The sequence below is a fragment of the Bombus vancouverensis genome, chromosome 18 (assembly GCF_051014615.1).
Source record: "Bombus vancouverensis nearcticus chromosome 18, iyBomVanc1_principal, whole genome shotgun sequence".
Classification (NCBI taxonomy): Eukaryota; Metazoa; Arthropoda; class Insecta; order Hymenoptera; family Apidae; genus Bombus; species Bombus vancouverensis.
The window spans coordinates 1,496,602-1,518,700 of record NC_134928.1 but is presented as its reverse complement, the minus strand read 5'-3'; the positions used below and the strand labels follow the sequence as shown (position 1 = coordinate 1,518,700).

Here is a 22,099-nt window from a genome sequence, read left to right as displayed (position 1 = left end):
CGAGTGTTGTCGAGTGTAGAGTTGCTAGTGAGTGAGAGAGAGAGAGAGAGAGAGTTACCAAATACTTGTCAAGTTATTTGTTGTAAATACGAGCGTTGCATTTAGTTTTCCTGTTAATCAAACATCGTTTCTCTGTCTAACTAATATCTGTATTTTCAATCCATTATTAATAAATTATAATTAATCGGACAAAATTACACCTTTAATATATTCCGATATTACACAACGATATTAATCGCATACAGATAAAGTGATTGATCGAACGGATTCTTCCCTCCGTTGCCCAGCGACATCCCCACTACCGTGCGTTCGTGAGATGTACCGCGGAGGCTAGCGCGTGCATGCTCTCCTTTTTAATGTGGGTAGCTTCCGTTGTACATTGATAACTTTTTCATTTCCGTTTGGCACCTAATAAGGAATTGAACGTGTGTTGCAAAACGTGTTTTTTCCTAAAAAATGTCAAAGTTATTGAAGTTTTTCTGAATAATATTTCTGAATTTGATAAATTTACAAATTTATATCTCCTCTTAACACTTAACGCTCCAAGTGTGCCTCCCAAGCACCACCAATGTGCGATGCGGTACGGTACTCTTTTTAAAATCTGACACTTAAGAAGTTTTTTTCTTTCTTTTTTATTTGGAAGAATTTTATAATTAATTCTCACTGAGAATTATAAGTAATAGCTTTTAATTATAATAATAGTCTGTTATTTCGACCAATCGCGGGGAGACGCAGTCGCGAGGAGAGACGTCAACGGGAGTCTTAAATTCCCGTTACGGTTATAACAATCGACACCACGAATTGATCGATTCCCTGATTTCCGTTGAGATAATAGGGGTGATTGAGGTTGTATAACACTGTGATTCACAGAATTATAAATAATATATTTCCAACACTTAGATTACACTGTTGAGCATAGATAAATAGATAATCACTTATCGCACGAAGTTAAGATAGATATGTACGTTAGAGCAGGGCTCTTATAATGGGATTTAATGTATTAGCGGACCTAGCACTTGTGACATCAATCACATTGGATAACAATGGATCAACAATCGTTGGATAAACGAAGGTTGGTGGACTAGGAAGGGCTTTAACCGCCCTCGATAGAAAGTTGCTAGTAGGAAGCATCGTACGTGAGAAAAACTAACCTTCTCGTGTCAAGCAGTAGTAAACAATAGTCTTTAGAAACTGATTTAGAAAAAGACATTTGTTGGGTCTGAAGGACTTTAGCAGACAAGCTACTCGGGTTTCGGTGTCCGTCTGGCCCACGGTGTGTGACCTGGGCCAGGCAGAGAGTCGCCTGGCGTAACATAGTCGATTAATAAGCTATTGGTCGGTAAACGTCGACGACAAAAAGCCGATGAATAGGCTATCGGTCGGTAAGCGTCGGAGACTAAAAAGCGAATATTCGGCTATCGGTCGGTAAAGTGTTAAAAGCTTGCAAGTCGAAGTATAATGAGAATAAGTTGGAATTGTCGGTCGATATTCACAATTAAAAGTCAGAGCGTTAAAGGTTACAAAATGAGAATAATTAACATTAAATTTGTATTTGTGTTCAAGACTTTAATCAACTTATTCTTTATATATTCTTTATATATACATGTCGGAGATGAAAGGACATCGGAGCCTTCCCTTTGGAACCTCGGGAAAATCCCTTAACACCGTAATCTAGATTCTATCATAGGCGTAATTAAACAATTGTCGTCATTCGATCCGATTGTATTTGTTCGAGATTTGTGATAATGAGCTTGGGCTCGAGGCGACAACTGGTCGCCGAACGTAGCCACGGTCACGGGAAGAACGTTTTGCCTGACGGAGGTGTGGAGTGGTTGTATGGTTCTCCCTAGAAATGCGGTTGTGGCGGCATACGGTCTCAACAACGGGCCTAGCCACATGGGATTGTACCTCGGAGGTGTCGATATAATGGGACACACGTTGTATTACTAATCAAACTCCAGGCAGAAACTGCGTAGCAACGGCGATTGGAACCTTCTCGATGCTTCCAACGAGCATATAACAAACAAATGCAATGCAATCAATTTACTATTCGTGCGATCGCCTTGGAGAGTGACACATCGAGCAGTTTATACCGAGCGTCTCAACAATCGTATTTTATAGCTAAAATTATTCTACGCATAGTAAAGAGTTATCCCGTTGACCGTGGATTCGTTTGAACCCAAGAACATTGTTAATAGCCTTCATTAATCTTATTATTCGTTAAACTCATTCGTTAAACTCAATATTTATTGTACTTTGTAAAAGTCTTGTATATTCGTGTAAATATAATCTCTGCTTCGTAAAACGATGGCTAATTCAAACGAAGAATCGTTACGCGCCTTAAATTCTAATGTTAACCCGACATATATATAACCTTGGTTATAAATATTTTAAATCGGCACAATAATTGTTATAAGTATATAACAAACATTTGTCGTACAGTGGTAAATATTTATATTTTATATAATCGGTAAATATTTCTTATGCTAATCTATAAATCTAAGGAATCTCAGAAAATAAATGTTTCAGATGGAATATATCCGAATTTGTAAATAACTTCTAGATACTGTTCAGTTTGAAAACAAAGACAAGGAATATATGGATTATGTGGAACATCTCGTATCTTATTCCAAAAATTACGAGCCGAGGTGGTTTATTCTACGTGTTGGTTGGTTTATTCAAGAGACGAGTGATAAAATTGTAATAGTCAGTGTATATTAAAATCACTTTAAATACAAGTACAGAGATAGTGTATGCCGGTTGTAATCGTTGCTCGTCCATTCTTCCGTTCAACTCTACGCTTGCTATTCTACAGTATGAGTCGTTATAATGATTCGTTATAATGATCGTCCTAGAGAGCACGTTCGTCTATTCGTATCGACCGATGGCATTATAAAAAGTTCAAATGTAAATATTTTTTAAAAATTCACAAGTTCGATCACTTTCTTTCAATGAGTCGTTCAAGTCACCAATATAGCTCAATGATTCTGGTAGTGTTTTCAGCATGTAGTCGAGTTTTTCACGTTCACTTACGTTTGCACCAGCTCTCTTTAATTCATTTATCTTTTTTTCAAATTCCGTGAAAAATGAATTTGATTCTTCAAAGTCTTTCAGCCTCATCATGTCTAGTCCACTTCTTATACAAATTTGCAATGCTGTTGCTTCCTTAATATACATCTCATCAAATTTTTTAATTATTTTTAAAGCAGTGTCTCGATCACCAACAAATTCTAATTGTTCATTCGTTATACTACCATAGATGTAGTTCATCGCCCATTGATTCTTTTCATCCCAGTTATCTTGCGCATCCGTGTCCATTTTCTCTCATGAAGCCGGTTCTAGATATTTTTTACGCTTTAAATACATTAATACTCTTTTCTTCCACATTTTGTAATCACGTCCATCGAATATTTGAAGTTTAATTTCATCGCCCCTTGGCATCTTGATTCGTTTTTTATTTTCATCCTTTTTTTCTTCTTTTTCAAAAATAGTTTTCTTTATTATCCAGGTTCCTTTTATTTGTTCTGCTAATAGCCTCTTTATTTCTTCAGAACTTATTTCCAATTTTTTAAAAATCGACTTTTATATATTCACTTCCGGTTTCACGTGGTTCCATAACCTTGAATCTCGGCAACCACGATTTTTGCTACCATGTTGAGAATTGTGGATCTTGATAGCCGAAATAATGTTACAGGAACACTAAATTTACACTTGCAATTAATATTAGAATAGTTATATATTTATTTGATAAACGATTCCGAAGATATTCACTTTCTTCTATACCCGACTGTTAACCGACTGAATAGTTTACCTTCATCTGTTTTCGAGACGCCGCGCACACACATACCTCAACACACTGATACCCGCATACAAGTATCTCTACTACGCATTCAACCCAGTCCAGCACAGAAAATTATATATATCTCAACAACATTAAAAGAAAAACTATGCCAAGCCCTAGTATTAAAATATCCCGACTATACGAAAACATTTACGTTAACAACGGATGCCAGTAACGAAGGTTTAGGAGCCATTCTTTCACAAGACGGACACCCTTGTTGCTTCGTTTCAAGAACATTAAACCCCCCTGAACGAAATTATACTACGACAGAAAAGGAATTATTAGCTATCGTTTGGGCAGTTAAAAGACTTAGACAATATTTACTAGGCCGCAAATTCAAAATTCAAACAGACCATCAAGCTCTTAAATGGCTACACAACTGCAAGGATCCCTCTAGCCGATTGATTCGATGAAGACTAAAATTAGAGGAGTACGAATATGACATGGATTACGTAAATGGAAAGGAAAACACAGCCGCTGACGCCCTATCCAGAATACACGCGATAACACAAACTGACGTTTTATTAAAACAATTCAAACACTGGGAAAAATCAGAAGAAATACCAAAATTATTAAAACTAACATCTAGCAAAGACTACTTTTTCCAATTAACAAAAACAATCTAAGCCCATATGACGAAACCACATGGTTACAGAAAATATCAAACATACTTCAAACAAGTAGAAAGATCGGAATAGGAGACAATAACTTAAACGCACAAGAAAAAGCACACATAAGAAGACTTCTTTTATTTTTCAATGACCAAAGCGACGACATAGAATTTGCTTACGAACCAATACAGAGTTTAAGTGAAGAAGAGATAGAACAAGTACTAAAAGAAAATCATGACTTGATAGGACATCCCGGAATGCAAAAGACGTACGACAAAATCAATGACAAATATAATATCCCACACCTAATGGACAGAATAAAAATTAGAATAGGAATCAAAGACTGTTCGGATAAGAGGAAAGGAAGAATCACAAATAACTGACATCCCATTAGAACCTAACGACCAAATCGCTATGGATTTGATAGGTCCGTTGAAAAAGACCAAGATAGGAAACCAATACATTCTCTTTATACACGATGAACTAACCAAATATTTATTACTTGTACTCTTAAAAACAACAACAGACCCAATCAATCTGGAACGCTTTACTGAATCACTACATTTATATATTCTCCGCACCCAAACATATATTAACTGACAGAGGACAAAATTTCATTAGCGAACTAATGCAACGATACGAAGAAGCATTTAGAATCAAACATATAAAAACCACCTCATTCCAGCCGTAATCCAACGGAAGCTTAGATCGAACACGTGCTGTAATATCCGACATGTTAAAAGCTATACAAAACGACAATGAAACAGAATGGGATCAAAACCTAAATTTTGTGTGTCTAGCATATAACATAATGGTTCATGATGCCATTGGATATACCCCTTTCGAACTCACATTTGGACATGAGGCCAATCTCCCCTCTGCCATATCCCAGAATCCCCAAAGAACATACGCTGATGATGTTAGCTTCAGGAATCGAGAATGAGCTGCCAAACTACTTAAAGACAGAGAAACTCTAATGAAGAGTTAACAAAGATATGAAAGAGATAAAAAAAAAAAAATTATTAAACTTCAATCCATTTTTAGAGAAGGAGATTTAGTATTAGTTCATAACGATCATAAAGAACACAAGTTAGATACCGAATGGCTAGGGCCATACACCATTGAAAAAGTAAAAACCCTTTATTACGAAATAATGGTAAATGATTCGATTAGGAAAATACATGGTAATCGTATTAAACCTTACTTTCCAGGACGGTCTTCACCTTCTTCATAGATAGCTAAGCTAAACGTTCTATTGTTAAGGAAATTCGAGGATTTGGGAATACAAATTATTGACTATATTTCCCCCACAACAGTTATACATCTATATTACTCTCTGAAGAACGTCTTGCACGCACGCTGGTCGTCAACCGACTATCCTAGATTCTTCTAACATCTTTTTTTTTTTTTTTTTTTATTTATTTGTTGAAATTACAATCAATTCTCGCGTTGAGAATTTTCAGTAATCTTCTAACATCTGGCAACAGTCTTTTGTCTCCACTAAGACCTTGACGCCCTCTAACCCTTACACACACACTCTCATGTACAGTGTAAATGTATCACTTCCCTAACATCTATATATCAAGAAAAATTAGCTCATGCATACATATATAGCGAATCTGTAAACGTAATTATATGTTTAGACATTAAGGATATATATGCAAAACTAAGCGAAATTAAAAGATTTAGACTAATGTTAACAGAGCATTGTACAAGTGAATGCCAGTCTTTCAATGAAATGATTACACGCGCTCGCGAAAGAAATTTAGACAATTTAGTAATGCATATTAAACTTATGACACCCACTCGTTACCGAAGAGAGTTATTGAATTTCGTTGGATCCATTTCTAGCAATCTATTTGGAACTCTGGATGACGATGATTTAGAATTAATAAATAGAAATATAGATAAACTTTTTGATGAAAACAATAAATTAAAAACCAATATAACTTAGAAAACAAATCTCAAAACTATAGCTTTACTCTCAAATGAAAGTCTAGAAGAAATCCTAACAAAAATTGAAACGATACCAAAAATCATTAAAACTGTACAATCGTATAGAATGCACCTCAATCAAATTTCCAACGAAGTAAACAAATTCGATCATTTGCATCGGACCTACATCTTGAGGTTAAAATCTTCTGTTACAAATTATTAATTAGACCTATTTATAACTTATGCTAATCCCATATGTTATAAAATCTCTGCCAGTGCGATGGAAAACGCAAGGCTAGGCATCTTGAAAATAAGTGCATTAGAAGAAGCAGCAATTATTTTAGAACGGCCATCTCTTACTACAAGAATTATAATAGCAGCAAAAATATATTATTAAGAGCTTCATAATAGATTTAATAATAATGATTTAATTGAATGAATTATTTTCCTTTACCCCTTGTATTTAGAGAGGGCTATGAAAAATGTACATCTCCTTCAAGAGGCTAATTAGAATACTTCCTGATATACATTGCCACATTAAGAATCAAATACTTTCCAATCATCTAGAAGCTCGGAGGGGCAGCCAGCTGCGCTCGTTAAGGCCCACAACTGAAGACGACGCGTCGCGAGTCCGAATCCTTGGCAAAGAGAACTTGAAAACAGGAACGGAAAAACCAAAATTTCCCTTACAAGTAATATACAACAGACAAGCGGTCAGCTCCTCTTGCGTGGGTTGTTGGTGTACTTACTGAGAGTGCTTGGTAGAGTTGCTTGGTAAGCACCCCAGAGCCGACGAACACTCACACTTCCGACCATGTTCCTACCATTTCGACTGTGGAGATCTTAGCCGGTAAGAGTCCGGCCGACACACTACCCTCTGCCGCCGCCCTGTGCCCCCTGCCGGTAAGATGGAGAGATAAGAGGTTGTCTATGAGAATTTCCTCCACAAAAAAAAAAGAAAAAATAAAAAACACAGGCAATCACTACCAACTGAAGCGGAAGGACAAAAAGAAAGAAAAACATAAAAAAAACAAAAGAAAAGAAAAACAAAAATTTTTTTAATGCGGCCGAGGAAGAGGACCTGGACTGCTGCGCCCCGCTCAACCCTTCTAGCAGGGGGCGGGGCGCAAGCAGCAATGGCGCCCCCTAGCGTGAAATTAATCAGTTAGGACACTTTTAGGAGAGTGCACCGGCGGTAATTCGCAAAAGGTCCCGTGGTATTCCTGTCACACGCGTAGGCAGGCCATCGTGGAGTTTTTGTCGGTAAGTATCCGACACTGCTATGCTGCTGCAGCACCAACAAAGCGTCCATGAGGATTTCTCCACGTACCAAAAAAAAGGGGATTTAGCTATTATTTCATCCATTCATCTTTTGTCAATTGTCTTCTCTACTATTTTGGATGTTGGATTCCATAGTATGGATCAAAGAATCGAATAGTTTTAATATCAACATATACATTCAAACTATAATACATTAGGTTGGCAACTAAATGATTGCGGATCTTGTCATTACCACTTAATAGCAAAATCTGCAATCACTTAAATGCCAATCCAATAGTACACGATTCCTCTTATTTCTATCCTATCCGTGGCTTACATGGAATTTCTGGAAAAAAAAAAGTTGGCTTGTCTCGTCGATAGCTGGTTATGGATAGCTGGTATTGCTCATTTTCATGAAAATGGAATTCAGAAACTATTTTTGTAATCGAGTTGCTCCTTTGAAGGTTTAATGTGTAAGATTTAACATATCTAAATGACATTTCGTTCGCAATAAAAAACTTTCTGATGTTGGAAGTTATAAACACACGTCTGTCTTTTAATTCTGAAAATTTTACTTCCAACTGATTTTCAAAAATTTTCAAATATTGAATCCGCCTTAAACGTATGTAAGTACATGTTTGACAATCGTCTAAAGATGGAATTTCCATAGCCGTACAGCCGCGCCTTACGCGGCTGCGTATGAAATCCGCAGTCTGAGTCTTAAATCCGAATTGTATGGACAACATCGATCGCCTGTCTGCACCACTCTCATAGCAACAACAGTTGATACACGCGTCCGACGCTTGTGTTGATACACATAGCACAGACGACTATGCTAATATCATTGACAGCAATGCTGCTATTTTCCGACAAACGAGTTTTAAGCGTTGCGTCGGGTGTTTAGATACTACGTAACTTTGTAACGATTTCGATGAACAACTGTATAATGTATACCTTTTTTAGGGTTTATTCTCAAAACAGTTTTAATATAATAATAACTACATAATATTATAATATAATACTAATAATAACATAGTGGTGTAATATTGACTGAAATGCCGCAGATCAATAAAATATTAGTTATAATGAATCCAAACCAATGGCTTTATAATTACAGTACTCACAGATTATTAGAAAAGATAGAACAGATTAAAGAAAATTATGCTGATGAAATAAAATAAATAAAGGAGATAAAGAAACATAAAATGAAATAAAAGGATATAAAGTAATATATGATCATATAAATAAAGTAAAACAAAATAATTAACGAATCAATTTACAAATAGAAACTTCTTACAAGCTTATAAGGAACGTTATGTCTAATTACATTATAAACAGTTTACGGCATTATCGCTACTCGTATAACATCTTTAATTTCATCATTAAAAGAAATATGTTTACTGAAGTTGATCCAGAATGTCAGTAGGCCCCACTTTCTAACCACCGGTATGTATCCAAGTTTCGCCTATGATTATACTATTCAGGGTTGGAATTTGGTAATTAATAGTGTAAATTTACTCAGTAATACTGTGTTGTATATCAAATTTTTTTATCTTTCTTATTTCGTTTTTGATTACACGATGTCAATGGATCAAACATCTAGATTCGCGTCTAATATATTGTTCGAAATGCAATGCTCGAAAGGATGTAGCTGTAAAGATCATTTGCCACAAGAAAAGGTTAACAGATAACCTGTGTTATCCGGAAGGATAGCGGAAGCCGTTCGCGGTCCCTCCAAAAAGATCTGATAAGTCCCGCCGAAAGGCGACAGTGCCTTACCATTTATATATGTGTTCCATCCTTGTCTATGGGAGTGTTAAACGTGTCTCCTTCCGTATTACAAAAAAATTTTTTTTTTTTTAACGTGGAGGAAATCTTCATAGACACCTTACCACCCGTGGGGACGGGCAGAAGGTAGTGCCGGATTTTTACCGGCTAAAACCTCCACGAACGGGACATTGGTACCAGCGCGAGTTGATCGTCGGACCCCTGTGTGCTGAACACCAAGCACCTTTAACCAAATATTCCTAGAAAGTATACCGAGAACACACGCAAGGGAGGGGCTGGCCGCTTGCCTGCAGTATATTACTTTTAAGAAAAATTTTGGTTTTTCCGTCCCCTTTTTTGAGATGTCCTTATACCGAGGTTTCGAACTCGCAACGCGTCGTATTCAATTCTGGGCTTTAACGAGCGTAGCTGGCTGCCCCGTCGACTTTTTAGCTGATTGGAAAGTATTTGATTCTTAATCTGGCAATGTATATCAGGAAGTGTTCTAATTAACCTCTTGAAGGAGATGTATATTTTTCATAGCCCTCTCAAAATATAAGAGGTAAAGGTAAATAATTCCCTCAACTAAATTATTATTATTAAATCCATTATGAAGCTCTTAACAATATATTTTTGCTGCTATTATAATTCTTGTAGTAGGAGATGGCCGTTCTAAAAGAATTCCTGCCTCTTCTAATGCACTTATTTTCAAGATGCCTAGCCTTGCCTTTTCCATCACACTGGTAGAGATTTTATAATGTATGGGATTAGCATAAGTTATAAATAGGTCTAATTAATAATTTGTAACAGAAGATTTTAACTTCACGATCTAGATTTAGATTATTAGAATTACGGTCAAGAATCACGAGGTGGATCTGTCCCGCCGATTGAAAAGTGCAGCTCATTAAATGGGCTTAGAAATCTGTTATAATTTTTCTTTTTACTTAAAAAAAAATTTGTTTGTATTCGTTAAATATATATAAAATCATACCTCAAAATTCAACAGATTCGTTTCTTTCTTTCCCTTCTAAAAAAATCACAAAAAGTGGCTGTTTTAGAACATTCTAATTCCGAACACTCCCTTAATCGTTTTATTTACTTATCAATTCGTATCCCGGTGCTTTTTGGGGGTTAAAATGCTAATAGATCATTTCTTTGGCCTCTGAGTTTGTGAATGGTTTTACAGGAAAAAATATCTAGAAAGGTGATTTACAAAAATTTCATGTATTATCACAAATATAATTTATAAATATACAAATATTTCTGCTTCGTTGGTAGAAGAAAGTGTTTTTTTATTATTATTATTTAATTTGTACTTTACAATTTGTCCAGCTAGACATTTGGTAAATTTTTCTTGCTTAATTGCTAAATAACATTTGGATGGCTACGCCCAGCGGGATACCATCTTTCAGTTTGTTTATTTTATTTCTTTAGTGAGGTCAATGGGATGTTTTCTTTTTGTCTTCTATCTATGAGAGTTTTGTTTGTTTCGGCGGTCAATTGGTTTGGATGTGTTGTCGTTTTTTCCTTGTATTTTTCTGTGTACCTGCCGATTTCAATAGAAGAAAGTGACTTAAATACTTCGGCTAATGCACAACTAAGTTTGCTTTATCTGTGTAGGGTAACGTGTCCTCCTTGCGACAAATGGATCGCAGAAATAATTTACGATGAACAAGTGAATTTCTTGAATATCTACAAAAAAGAATAGTTACAGTCTATTGTAAGAGACAAGTTCCTTAGATACTTCTGGAAACAGTTGTTTTTGAATTTCTGAGGGATTGTTGCCACTTTTCTCGTTGCTTCGTTTAACCTACGTTTCCTCTTGCTTCTCGATTGCTTTGCGATATTCTTCTAGCTTATGTCTTTCTGTAATATTCCTTTTTATGGAATCTGGATAGTCCTGTTTGCTTGCGGACTTTTCATCAGGTGTAGTAGAACGGATCGCATTTATTATGTTGCTATTCAAATATTCCATACCTGCTTCAAAATCTTCGTTTGTTCTTAGCGGCACTGAAGTCGATCTTGGGATTCGTCGAGAAAAGCCTTCGTTCAGAAAGTAAGGGAAATTGGCGTTGCTGCTAATTGGTCAATCTCCATGTTGTTGGGACAAAGACTGTTTGTCTGTTTGAAGGACTTTAGTTAACTAAATCTTAAGATTTATAACGGGCCCTCGAGCTAGCTGAACATGTACTGCGGAGACGCATCGACATCTAGCAATCATCTTACTCGAAGAATAGGGTCTGTGTGTGGCGAGCTACGGGACAGAGACCGTTGGAATGTTTACTGTCGAGTGTTACAACTATTTCCTTTTTAAGGAGAGCTATAGAATTATTCCATGCCTTTGTTAGACAAAGCGTTCATCCCGTGACCGCGGCTACGTTCGGCGACTGACTGTCGCCTTGAGCCTAAGCTCATTATCACAACTCTCGAACAATTACAATCGGATTGAATAACTACAATTGTTCAATTACAGCTATAGTAGGCTCTAGGTTACAATGTTGCGGGATTATCCAAAATTCCAAAGGCTCCGGTGTTCTTTCATCTCCGACATATATGTCCACCTCCCCTCTTATCCATTCTATTATATTGCACTCTCTTAATTTTTCTATCTCTACGAACTAAATATTAGAAACTACAAATTAATAACTAATGACTAATAAATATTGCAGCTTTGGTCTTTAGCCTCCTTGCTGTGCTTCCTTCCTGTCGTTTGCCCTTTCATTCTCTATTATTGCTTTCAGTTCTGTTAAACCTTTTCCAGTCTCGTTTAGTGTTTTTCCTATGTCCTTTGATCCTCCCGTTATTTCACATTCTTCTATTACATGTCTCAGGTCTTCTTTCCTTCTACATAGTCTGTATCTTTTTTCTCCCTCTTCTTTCCAGTATTCCCCTGCTTTGGTCTCGTTCCCACATGTGAATCTTGCCTTCTATACTTCCACTTCATCCACCCTTCTAAGTACTTTGGTAATTCTTCTTTGGCGATATTTCTGTAATGTATATTATATTTGGTTTCCCCCCTCTCTTCTGCTTCACTCTTACTTCTTTCTTCTATAATTTGGTCTACTGTCATCCTTGTTTGCTCATCTCTTGCTTCTATCTGCGTCCCTCCATATCTTACCTCTTCTAGTCCCTCCTTTCTCTTTCTTGCTCCTTTCCCTTCTTGGCCATTTCCCCAATTTCTCTCTCTTTCCTTTATACACTCCTTTACTCTTTTTTAGTTCCTTTTTCATTCTAGGGCTTTATCTTCATACCTTGCTGCTCTTTTTAATGCTTTTTCTTTGATTTCTATTAGTTTGCATTCTTCTATCGATATATAATTTGTTGCTGTCATACCTAATATCCGTTTTATATATCTTCTTTGTATTCTATTCAGTCTTTCTTCCATATCCCAGCCCCATACCTCTGCTCCAAACATCTTCATTCTCCTCTCGTAGTCCTGTTCGGATATTCTTTCTCCCAGGCTCCATGTTTTCTTCGTTGCTATTGTTGCTCTCTTTTTCCTGTCTTGCATGTGTTTCTCATCACTGCGGTTTTTCTCTAGCATGTACACTAGGTATCTTATCTCGTCCACTTCTTCTAATTCTTGCTCTCCCCATTTCCATTTTCTTTGTCTCCTTTTATCCTTCTTTTTTCGAAAACTACTATCTTGGTCTTTTCCGTGCTCGGTTCTAATTCGGCTTTCTTTAAAAATTGTTTGAATCTCTTTAGCATATCTTTTAGCTCCTCTTCTCTATCTGCCATCGACACAATATCGTCTGCATATGTTAGTGACCATACCTTTCTTTTTCCTACCACTATGCCCCCAGCTTGTCCTTGCCTTAGTTCTTCTTCCAGTCTTGTTTGACTCCCCTCGCAGTCCAAAATTCCCTTGTGTCGCGGTTCTTGACTCTCACTACACTCCTTGTTTTTTCGTATATCGCTTTAATCCTTCGGTTTAGTTGTTCGCTAATCCCCATTTTCCTCATTTTCTCCTCCAGTTTCTCTCTGTTTAGTCTGTTGAACGCCGCTCTTAAGTCCGCAAAGCAGGCATATAATTTCCCTCTTTCTTTACCTAGCTGCTTGTATATGACGTGGTTTATCACAAAAACCGCATCGGTCACTCCTCTTCCTTTTCTGAATCCGAATCTTCCAGTTTGTTTTCAATCTCTGCCTTCAGTCGTTCGTCCAGTATCTCTGCATAGATCTTGTATGCTGTATCCATTAGCGTTACTCCTCTGTAGCTCTTCGCTACTCTCTTGTCCCCCTTCTTACATATCCGACGTATTACTCCTTTTTTCCAATCTTCTGGTATCCCCTCCCTATTTCCATATTCTCCTTAAGGGGGGGGGGTAAGGTATTAAAATTTTTTTGTATTTTTTTAATTGAATGCATAATATCTTAAGAATATTGTATCAAAATTTCAAGTCGATTGGAGCAAAATTGACAAAGTTACGAGTATTTTCATACATGTCGGATTTTAATACCTACCCGACCCGAACGTGCTATTGATACCTGGCAGATGTTTCGCTCTCTATATAATACCTAATCTTACCCCCCAGATCCCGGTGCCCCTTTGAACACTATTTCTGTACATAATTTACGAGGTAACGCTGGAGAGTTTTTTCCAATTTGTTAATTATTTTTATTTTACAATAACAAATTATCCGATCTTTTCGCAAAAAATCGCATTTTTCCCTTCAAAGTGTTCCAAAAAAGTGAAAAATTGAAATTTCGAAAAATCCTCCCAGCGTTACCTGGAGAAAACTGCTTCCTAACGAATGAACTTTAATTTTTTGATTTCAGATGATACAGCACCAAGTTACGAGAGGCACCGCAATTCTACTTTTTTCCGAGACACGTCCATGAAAATTTTATACAATATACTTCGAATGTCATACTTTAGTGTATTATTGGTTTTAATAAAGAGATTCTAACTGTGTCGTCACAAAAAATTCACAGAAACATGCCTTTTTTGTACGAATTAACCTTAGCCCCCCCTTAACTCCCATAACGCCTCCCCACTTCCTTCGGTGCATACTTTCGTACCTCATTTTCTAACCCGTTTTCCCCCGTTGCTTTCTTTTGCTTCTTCTCTTTCCTTTTCTTTTTTCCCTCTATGAGCGCTTCTCTGCTGCATTTTCCTTTCATAAACTTTGTCATCTCCCTTCTCATCACTCTTTTCCTTTCTTTCCACTCCTTGTTGTACCACGCTTTCTCTCCCATACCCCATTTCCTCATCTTCACTTTCTTCTTTGGCATTGCTTCGTTTATCTTCTTTTTGATTTCAGTCCACGTTTCCTCTACTGTTCTTCCCTTGGACTGCAGGTCCAGTCTTTACATTCCTCCAGGTATTTTTCCACACTTTCGCCTGTTCATTCCCTTTTCTCCTTCTCTTCTTCTAGCTTTTCCTGGTTTTTTTATAATTCTGCCCCCCCCATCCCTATTCAACGGCATGTAGTCCGACTATGTTCTTTTTTATACTGTTACGACCTTTCGCGGAGAGACGCGACCGCTAGGAAAACGCGTCAGCGAGAGGCGTAAATTCTCGCTACGATTCTGTTATTCGACGCCGCAAAATAGTCGTTCCCCTGTTTCGATTAAGATAACAGAGGTGGTTCAATGAAGTAACACTGTATTGACAGGTGAACATAAAATAATATATTTGACAATAATATGATGAATAAATTACACAAAGTTGACTCGACCTTACGATATCTCTCAATGAATTCGTTAAACTATATGATTTTGATTTTGCTCGTCAGAGCTCTCGATGTCTAACGCTTGGCTCGTCAGAAGGGACTGATTGCCTTTCGATCATTTCTTTGTCTTGTTTGGAAGACGACCCCCCATTATGCTCGCTTCACGCCACCGCTCGCGCCTATGATCACGTATGGTTCTTCTTGTGTCGAAAACGTTACGGACAAAAATCGACGTTTCTAGGGCTCGCTGCTTGGCGACAACTATGCTCCCGTCGATACATTGTATATGATCCGGCGGGCAGATAAGACGGTCTGCCTGCGACACCGTAGGACCGCGAGCGACGGTTAGAAAATACAGCCTGTGGTAAGCATCGTGGCGTAACACCTACTTTCATGTCGATTATTGATAAAGATTATTCGCCAGTGATACCATTTATATGTGTTCCACCCTTGTCTATGGGAATGTTAAACGTCTCTCCTTTCATACTACAAAAAAATTTTCTTTTTTTTTTACGTGGAGGAAATCTTCATAGACACCTCTTACCACCCTTGTGCAGACGGGTAGATGGTAGTGCCGGATTCTTACCGGCTAAAACACCTCCACGGGCGGGACGACGGTAGACTAGTGCGCGAGTGTGGCCCTCGGGCCCCCGGGTGCTTAACACCAAACACCTTTACCAAGCGCACTCCCAGAAAGTACGCCCACACCACAAGCAAGGGAGGGGCTGGCCGCTTGCCTGTTGTAAACAGAAATTTTGGTTTTCCGTCCCTTTTTATTTCGCATCCTTACATACCGAGGATTCGAACTCGCGACGCGTCAGCACCTTCATCTCTCGGCCTTAACGACCGTAGCCAGCTGTCCCGCCGAGCTTCTAGCTCATTGGAAAGTATTTGATTCCTAATGTGGTAATGTACATCATAAGAAGTATTCTAATTAGCCTCATGAAGGAAATGTACTTTTTTCATAGCCCTCTCAAAATACAAGGGGCAAAGGTAAATAATTCCCTTAATTAAAAGTATTATTATTAAATCTATTATAAAGCCCTCAATATATTTTTGCTGCTATTATATTTCTTGTAGTACGAGTAGTGTTGAGAGGCAAGGAGAGGATCCTGGGTGCCCTGAAAGTTCGTCAAATAGTTTATTATAGCACCTTAAAGTCTATTTTTTCTTTTTAAAAAACACATTTTTATAAACGCGCCAAAATTTTTAATTTCACACTATTTTCTACCTTGTTTTTAGTTCTGCAGTCTGCTACAAGTAGTATACCAATAACTAATTTTTTCTACGTTAGTTTTACTCATATTGTTAAGAACGATGTAAATAAAATAATAAGAAGAGCCTATCACCAGGGACGTTCGAACGTGTACGCAAATGAATGGTCAATAGCATGAAGATTTTTAATTAAACTCTTTGCATTAAATACTTTCACGTGACATCTCCTTTCTATCAGAAAAATTTGAATTGATACTAAATAAATGAGGTTTTAGAGTGGATATGATTCTGATGTAACTATTTTCATTCGTACAACTCGTATGTTATTTGTAATTGTTTTTAAACTGATTTCGAAAGTTAATAAAAAGTTGTATACTTTCTTATTTTATTTTCTGATTTGAATTTCTACAAAATTTGTTAAAAGAATTATCTTCTTTGTCGGAACTGAAAGATTAAAATATAGCACTTGTCCATTTCTTAAAAATTAATTTACATACAAAATGTTACTCATACATACATATCTGTATTTATCATATTTCTTAATTATTTTACTATTTCGTTATGGTACATTTCAATTTTTGTATTAGACATCTTTAAATTAATTGCAAAATGCTATTACTAAAATATTCATTGCTGTTCTGCAGACATATTCAATTGTGATGCGAATAAAGCACGACTTGATCTTCTCTAACCTCTTTTTCACTCTTTCTTTCTACAAATTAAATATTTGTTCCATCCAACTTGGGTCTACTGATTCAGGTATCTACATTCCTTTTTTACAGCGGTCAAATGTATTGCTTTTGAGTTCCGATTATATTGTGACAGTTTACTTACCGTGAAGAAATATCAGGTCTCGTTCCGATAGCTATACATTGGGTTGGCAATTAAGTCATTGCAGATTTTGTCATTAGGTGGTATTGACAAAATCAGCAATCATTTAGTTGCCAATGCAGTAGATCAGTGGTCTCAGTAACTGTTGGTATTCGGTCTTATCCGGTGTCAGGACCGGTACACTTCTAAACCGACGAGCTAATGACGGACACCCACCAGACGGCATGGGAGTGCACGCGGCAGCAGGGGGTCGGGGCCCAGACCCAACACCCGGGGGTCCTCACTACTTCGTAAGATAACCACTTGTGTAGGGATGCGGCCGAGTTGTAAGAGCTCCAGTCTTTGAAAGTCACGGCTGGAGTTCGGAAGTAAACTGTCATTAGTGTAAACAAGATGTTAGCAAATAAATTCTCTCTTTTTTTATTTTCATCTTCCATTTCTTTTTTCACTTTACGTGATACCGGCTTCGGCGAACCTTATATGCATCTAAATCTTGTTTTAAATGCATTTAAATTTTCTTACTGGCTATTTTACTGGATCGCAACTTTCTAGGCGGTGTTTCCTTAAAATTTGTTCTTTGTATGATGTTTCCGATAATTACATCACATCCTTCTTTTTTATAACTTTTATATTTAAGGAATTATTTTTTTCCGATTCGGTTAACTCAAAGTGCTATCTCAATTTTGATGCGAGTTCTTCAACTATCTTATCATTTGTTGCTATAAAAAGTCAGCTACGTATATTTCAACGATCGGTTGCTTCTGTCCCTTAATTTATATGCACACGATTCTCCTTCAAAGTGTGTTATATAATATCCAACGGTATCCAGATTAAGGCAATCCATATGTGCGTTTTTCTAGCTCGCATACTTTGTTACCGTCGGTTATAAATCCTAGTGGTTGTTCCATATATGCTATGTCCTTTGTATTTCTGTATAAGTATGACGATTTGACGTTGGATTGCTTGATTTTCATTCGATTAATCGCTGTTAGAGCCAGCATAGCCCTTGCTGTGTCCAATCGTTGACAGGAGCGAATGATTCCCCGTAACTTATTCCGATTTCTAGTTATTTCCTACTGCGAGTAATCGTGCTTTGTACTTTATATTTCCTTCCTGCGAATGTTTCTGACTGTACATCTATTTGCTTTCTATCGTTTCTATCTCTTTTTCGTGCTGCACTAATCTCCATATCGTGCTCTGTCTCATCGTGTTGAGACACGATCTCTGATTCTATCGCTGCCACATAGTTGTTTGGTAGTAATAACATTCGTTTATTCATTTCGCTTTTCTAATCTTTCGAAACGTCTTCTTCTCTTAAGCGCATTTCTCTTGCCATTAGCAACCTGTCATGCTTTTCTCGTGTGACTTTATTCAGCCATCCTCGTTTGGGTCCGCGTTTTATGTTTTCTTGAAACTCTTCTGCTTCTGGTTAATATTCTCTGTTCCCTGTATTACCTTCGTTAATTTGGCTTTTCATATTGTTGAGGTTTTATCTCGGAATAGAGAGAGCAAACGTGTGGATGAATGTATTGGGTTGGCAACCGAATATTATAGAATTTCTTTATTCAGAAATGTTAGAAATTGGGATTTCCAATGGTATACATCCTATGTAATAATTTATTGATAGATGGATTTATTACAATTGATTAAATAGAAAATCGATGATTATTTATTTATCATAACGTAGTATTGTAAATAATTATGATTAGTTTATTAATGATAAATGAATTAAACAGATGTCAATTAAAGAGAAAACAATGGTTATTAAGTATGAACTAATTGTAACAAACGTATAATAATTAAAACAACTAGATAATTAATTAACAAAGTTCGTCAACGCAAATTCAACTCTCTCTTAACAACGCTAACAACGCTATTTCGACAACATAATTCGCACTCTCTGACTTCTCAACTCATACTGCTGTTAATTCGTTTATCGTCCCCTAGCAGCCCCTTGCCGTTTGTCTTAGCCCCACTACGCACATGCACGGCAATCGCTTGTTTGCAATCCGCACAACAACCCCAGGCCTCTCGTCCATGATACTACAATAATATGAAGAATGATTATTTAACGTGAACTTAATGCAGTAGTGTGATGTGACAACTGTCGAAGAACGACTCTTGACTCTTGATACTCCGGTGGCTAACCGAACATCAACGGCTGCGGTGCCGAAATATATTGATGGCCGTTAGGCCTATTGAAGTTTCCCACCTTTTCGGCTTGTCGGCATTTGCCCTTTGTCGTCGACATTGTCTATATGTCGGTAATCTCTCCCCGGTACTATAATAGAAACGAAAAAGCTGCTGAAAAGGGAATCGTTGTGTCAGGGCCGACGAGCGTGTAACATTAATCCACATCAGAGATCAGGCCGTACACCGAGGGCAAGATGGCAATAGCAAACTGCAGACGCAAGTATATTGCAATCAAAATCTTTTGTTTCTTTTCAAGCGAATGAAACTGTATTAAAATATATTGCGAGTAAATGTGTTCTGTATTTTAGTGCAGCGTGCAAAGTTTGAAAGGATATATTAATCCTTTTTTGCTATTTATACAATTGATATACATCATAACACATTTGGATATTGATCAAAAATTCATTTTTGATTGAGAATAATCTCACCTAACGCATGGAGTGCCCCTTTTTATTTAACTTACTTTACTTTTCTTTTTTTTTCGATGAACAAATGTCATTTCGATGAACAACTGTGTAATGTGTACCTTTTTTAGCGTTTATTCTCAAAACAGTTTTAATATAATAATAACCATATAGTAATATAATATAATAATAATAATAACATTATGGTGTGATATTGACTGAAATGCCGCAGATCAATAAAACATTAGATATAATGAATCCAAACCAATGGCTTTAAAATTACAGAACACACAGATTATTAGAAAAGATAGAACAGATTAAAGAAAATTATACTGATGAAATAAAATAAATAAAGGAGATAAAGAAACATCAAATAAAATAAAAGAATATAAAGTAATATATGATCATATAAATAAAATAAAACAAAATAATTAACTAACCAATTTACAAATAGAAACTTTTTACAAGCTTATAAGTAACATTATGTCTAATTAAAATATAAACAGTTTACGATATTATTGCTACTCGTATAACATCTTTAATTTCATCATTCAAAGAAATATGTTTACTGAAGTTGATCCAGAATGTCAGTAGGCGCCACCTTCTAATCACCGGTATGTATCCAAGTTTTGCCTATGATTATGTTGTTCAAGTCTGGAATTTGGTAATTAATAGTGTAAATTCACTCGGTAATACTGTGTTGTATATCAAATTTTTTTATCTTTCTTATTTCGTTTTTGATTACACGATGTCAATGGATCAAACATCTAGATTCGCGTCTAATATATTGTTCGAAATGCAATGCTCGAAAGGATGTAGCTGTAAAGATCATTTGCCACAAGAAAAGGTTAACAGATAATCTGTGTTATCCGGAGGGATGGCGGAAGCCTTCGCGGTCCCTCCAAAAAGATCTGATAAGTCCCGCCGAAAGGCGACCGTGCCTTACCATTTATATATGTGATCCATCCTTGTCTACGGTAGTGTTAAACATGTCTCCTTCCGTACTACAAAAAAAATTTTTTTTTTTTTTTTTACGTGGAGGAAATCTTCATAGACACCTCTTACCACCCTTGTGCAGACGGGTAGATGGTAGTGCCGGATTCTTACCGGCTAAAACACCTCCACGGGCGGGACGACGGTAGACTAGTGTGCGAGTGTGGCCCTCGGGCCCCCGGGTGCTTAACACCAAACACCTTTACCAAGCGCACTCCCAGAAAGTACGCCCACACCACAAGCAAGGGAGGGGCTGGCCGCTTGCCTGTTGTAAGCAGAAATTTTGGTTTTCCGTCCCTTTAATGTCGGAGTCTTACATACCGAGGATTCGAACTCGCGACGCGTCACATTCATCTCTCGGCCTTAACGACCGTAGCCAGCTGTCCCGCCGAGCTTCTAGCTCATTGGAAAGTATTTGATTCTTAATGTGGTAATGTACATCATAGGAAGTATTCTAATTAGCCTCTTGAAGGAGATGTACATTTTTCATAGCCCTCTCTAAATACAAGGAGTAAAGGTAAATAATTCCCTCAATTAAGTCATTATTATTAAATCTATTATGAAGCTCTTAATAATATATTTTTGCTGCTATTATACTTCTTGTAGTAAGAGATGGCCGTTCTAAAATAATTGCTGCTTCTTCTAATGCACTTATTTTCAAGATGCCTAGCCTTGCGTTTTCCATCGCACTGGCAGAGATTTTATAACATATGGGATTAGCATAAGTTATAAATAGGTCTAATTAATAATTTGTAACAGAAGATTTTAACCTCAAAATTTACGTCCGATGCAAACGATCGAATTTGCAACAAATGACCGCAACGGCAATGGGTTAGAAGGACAAGAAAATACATATGTATGTATCCTTCTTTTGTGAAACAGAAGAACTTTATTTGTTCCTCTGCTTTTCCAACGGCACCGGAACGACGTTGATTTTCCAATCAAAAGCAATGTCTATCGTTCTCGCTTTCCTAACCAAAATTGTCCTTAACGAATCAGATCATCTCGTGACCTCAGACACACCCACCCCTAGCTTTCTTCCACCACAACATCGTCACTAAACGACTCAGTCTCCATCTTTAGAATAGGCAACACCTTTTACCGAGTTTCTACCCTTAGAACGATCGCATACTTAACGTATAAGTGTAACTAGGTTTTGCATAAAGTTATTGGAATGATTTATGTGTGTTAATTCAGTGTATATTCCATTGTGATTGCTGAATTCATAATAAAGTTTAATAAAAGCAAAATTGATAGTTGTGTTACGACTCAGCTATTTTATTTTATCATCCAACCCTCAACTATACGTGAGACTAGCCGTTGGCAGGATGATTTCTTCTTTGTTTCTATAGTTAGCTGCTACAGTTATTG

The 22,099-nt window shown here is 36.9% G+C and overlaps 2 non-coding genes and 1 pseudogene across 2 annotated transcripts; all 3 read right to left on the bottom strand.

Moving 5' to 3' along the window:
* Window positions 1-9,383: 9,383 nt before the first annotated feature.
* LOC117160416 (U6atac minor spliceosomal RNA) lies at window positions 9,384-9,490 on the bottom strand. The gene has a single exon (XR_004464773.1). It is a non-coding gene; the product is annotated as a U6atac minor spliceosomal RNA (small nuclear RNA).
* Window positions 9,491-15,500: 6,010 nt separating this feature from the next.
* On the bottom strand, window positions 15,501-15,584 carry LOC117160423 (U6atac minor spliceosomal RNA; annotated as a pseudogene).
* Window positions 15,585-20,638: 5,054 nt separating this feature from the next.
* LOC117160420 (U6atac minor spliceosomal RNA) lies at window positions 20,639-20,745 on the bottom strand. Its single transcript, XR_004464777.1, has one exon. It is a non-coding gene; the product is annotated as a U6atac minor spliceosomal RNA (small nuclear RNA).
* Between the last annotated feature and the right edge of the window lie 1,354 nt (window positions 20,746-22,099).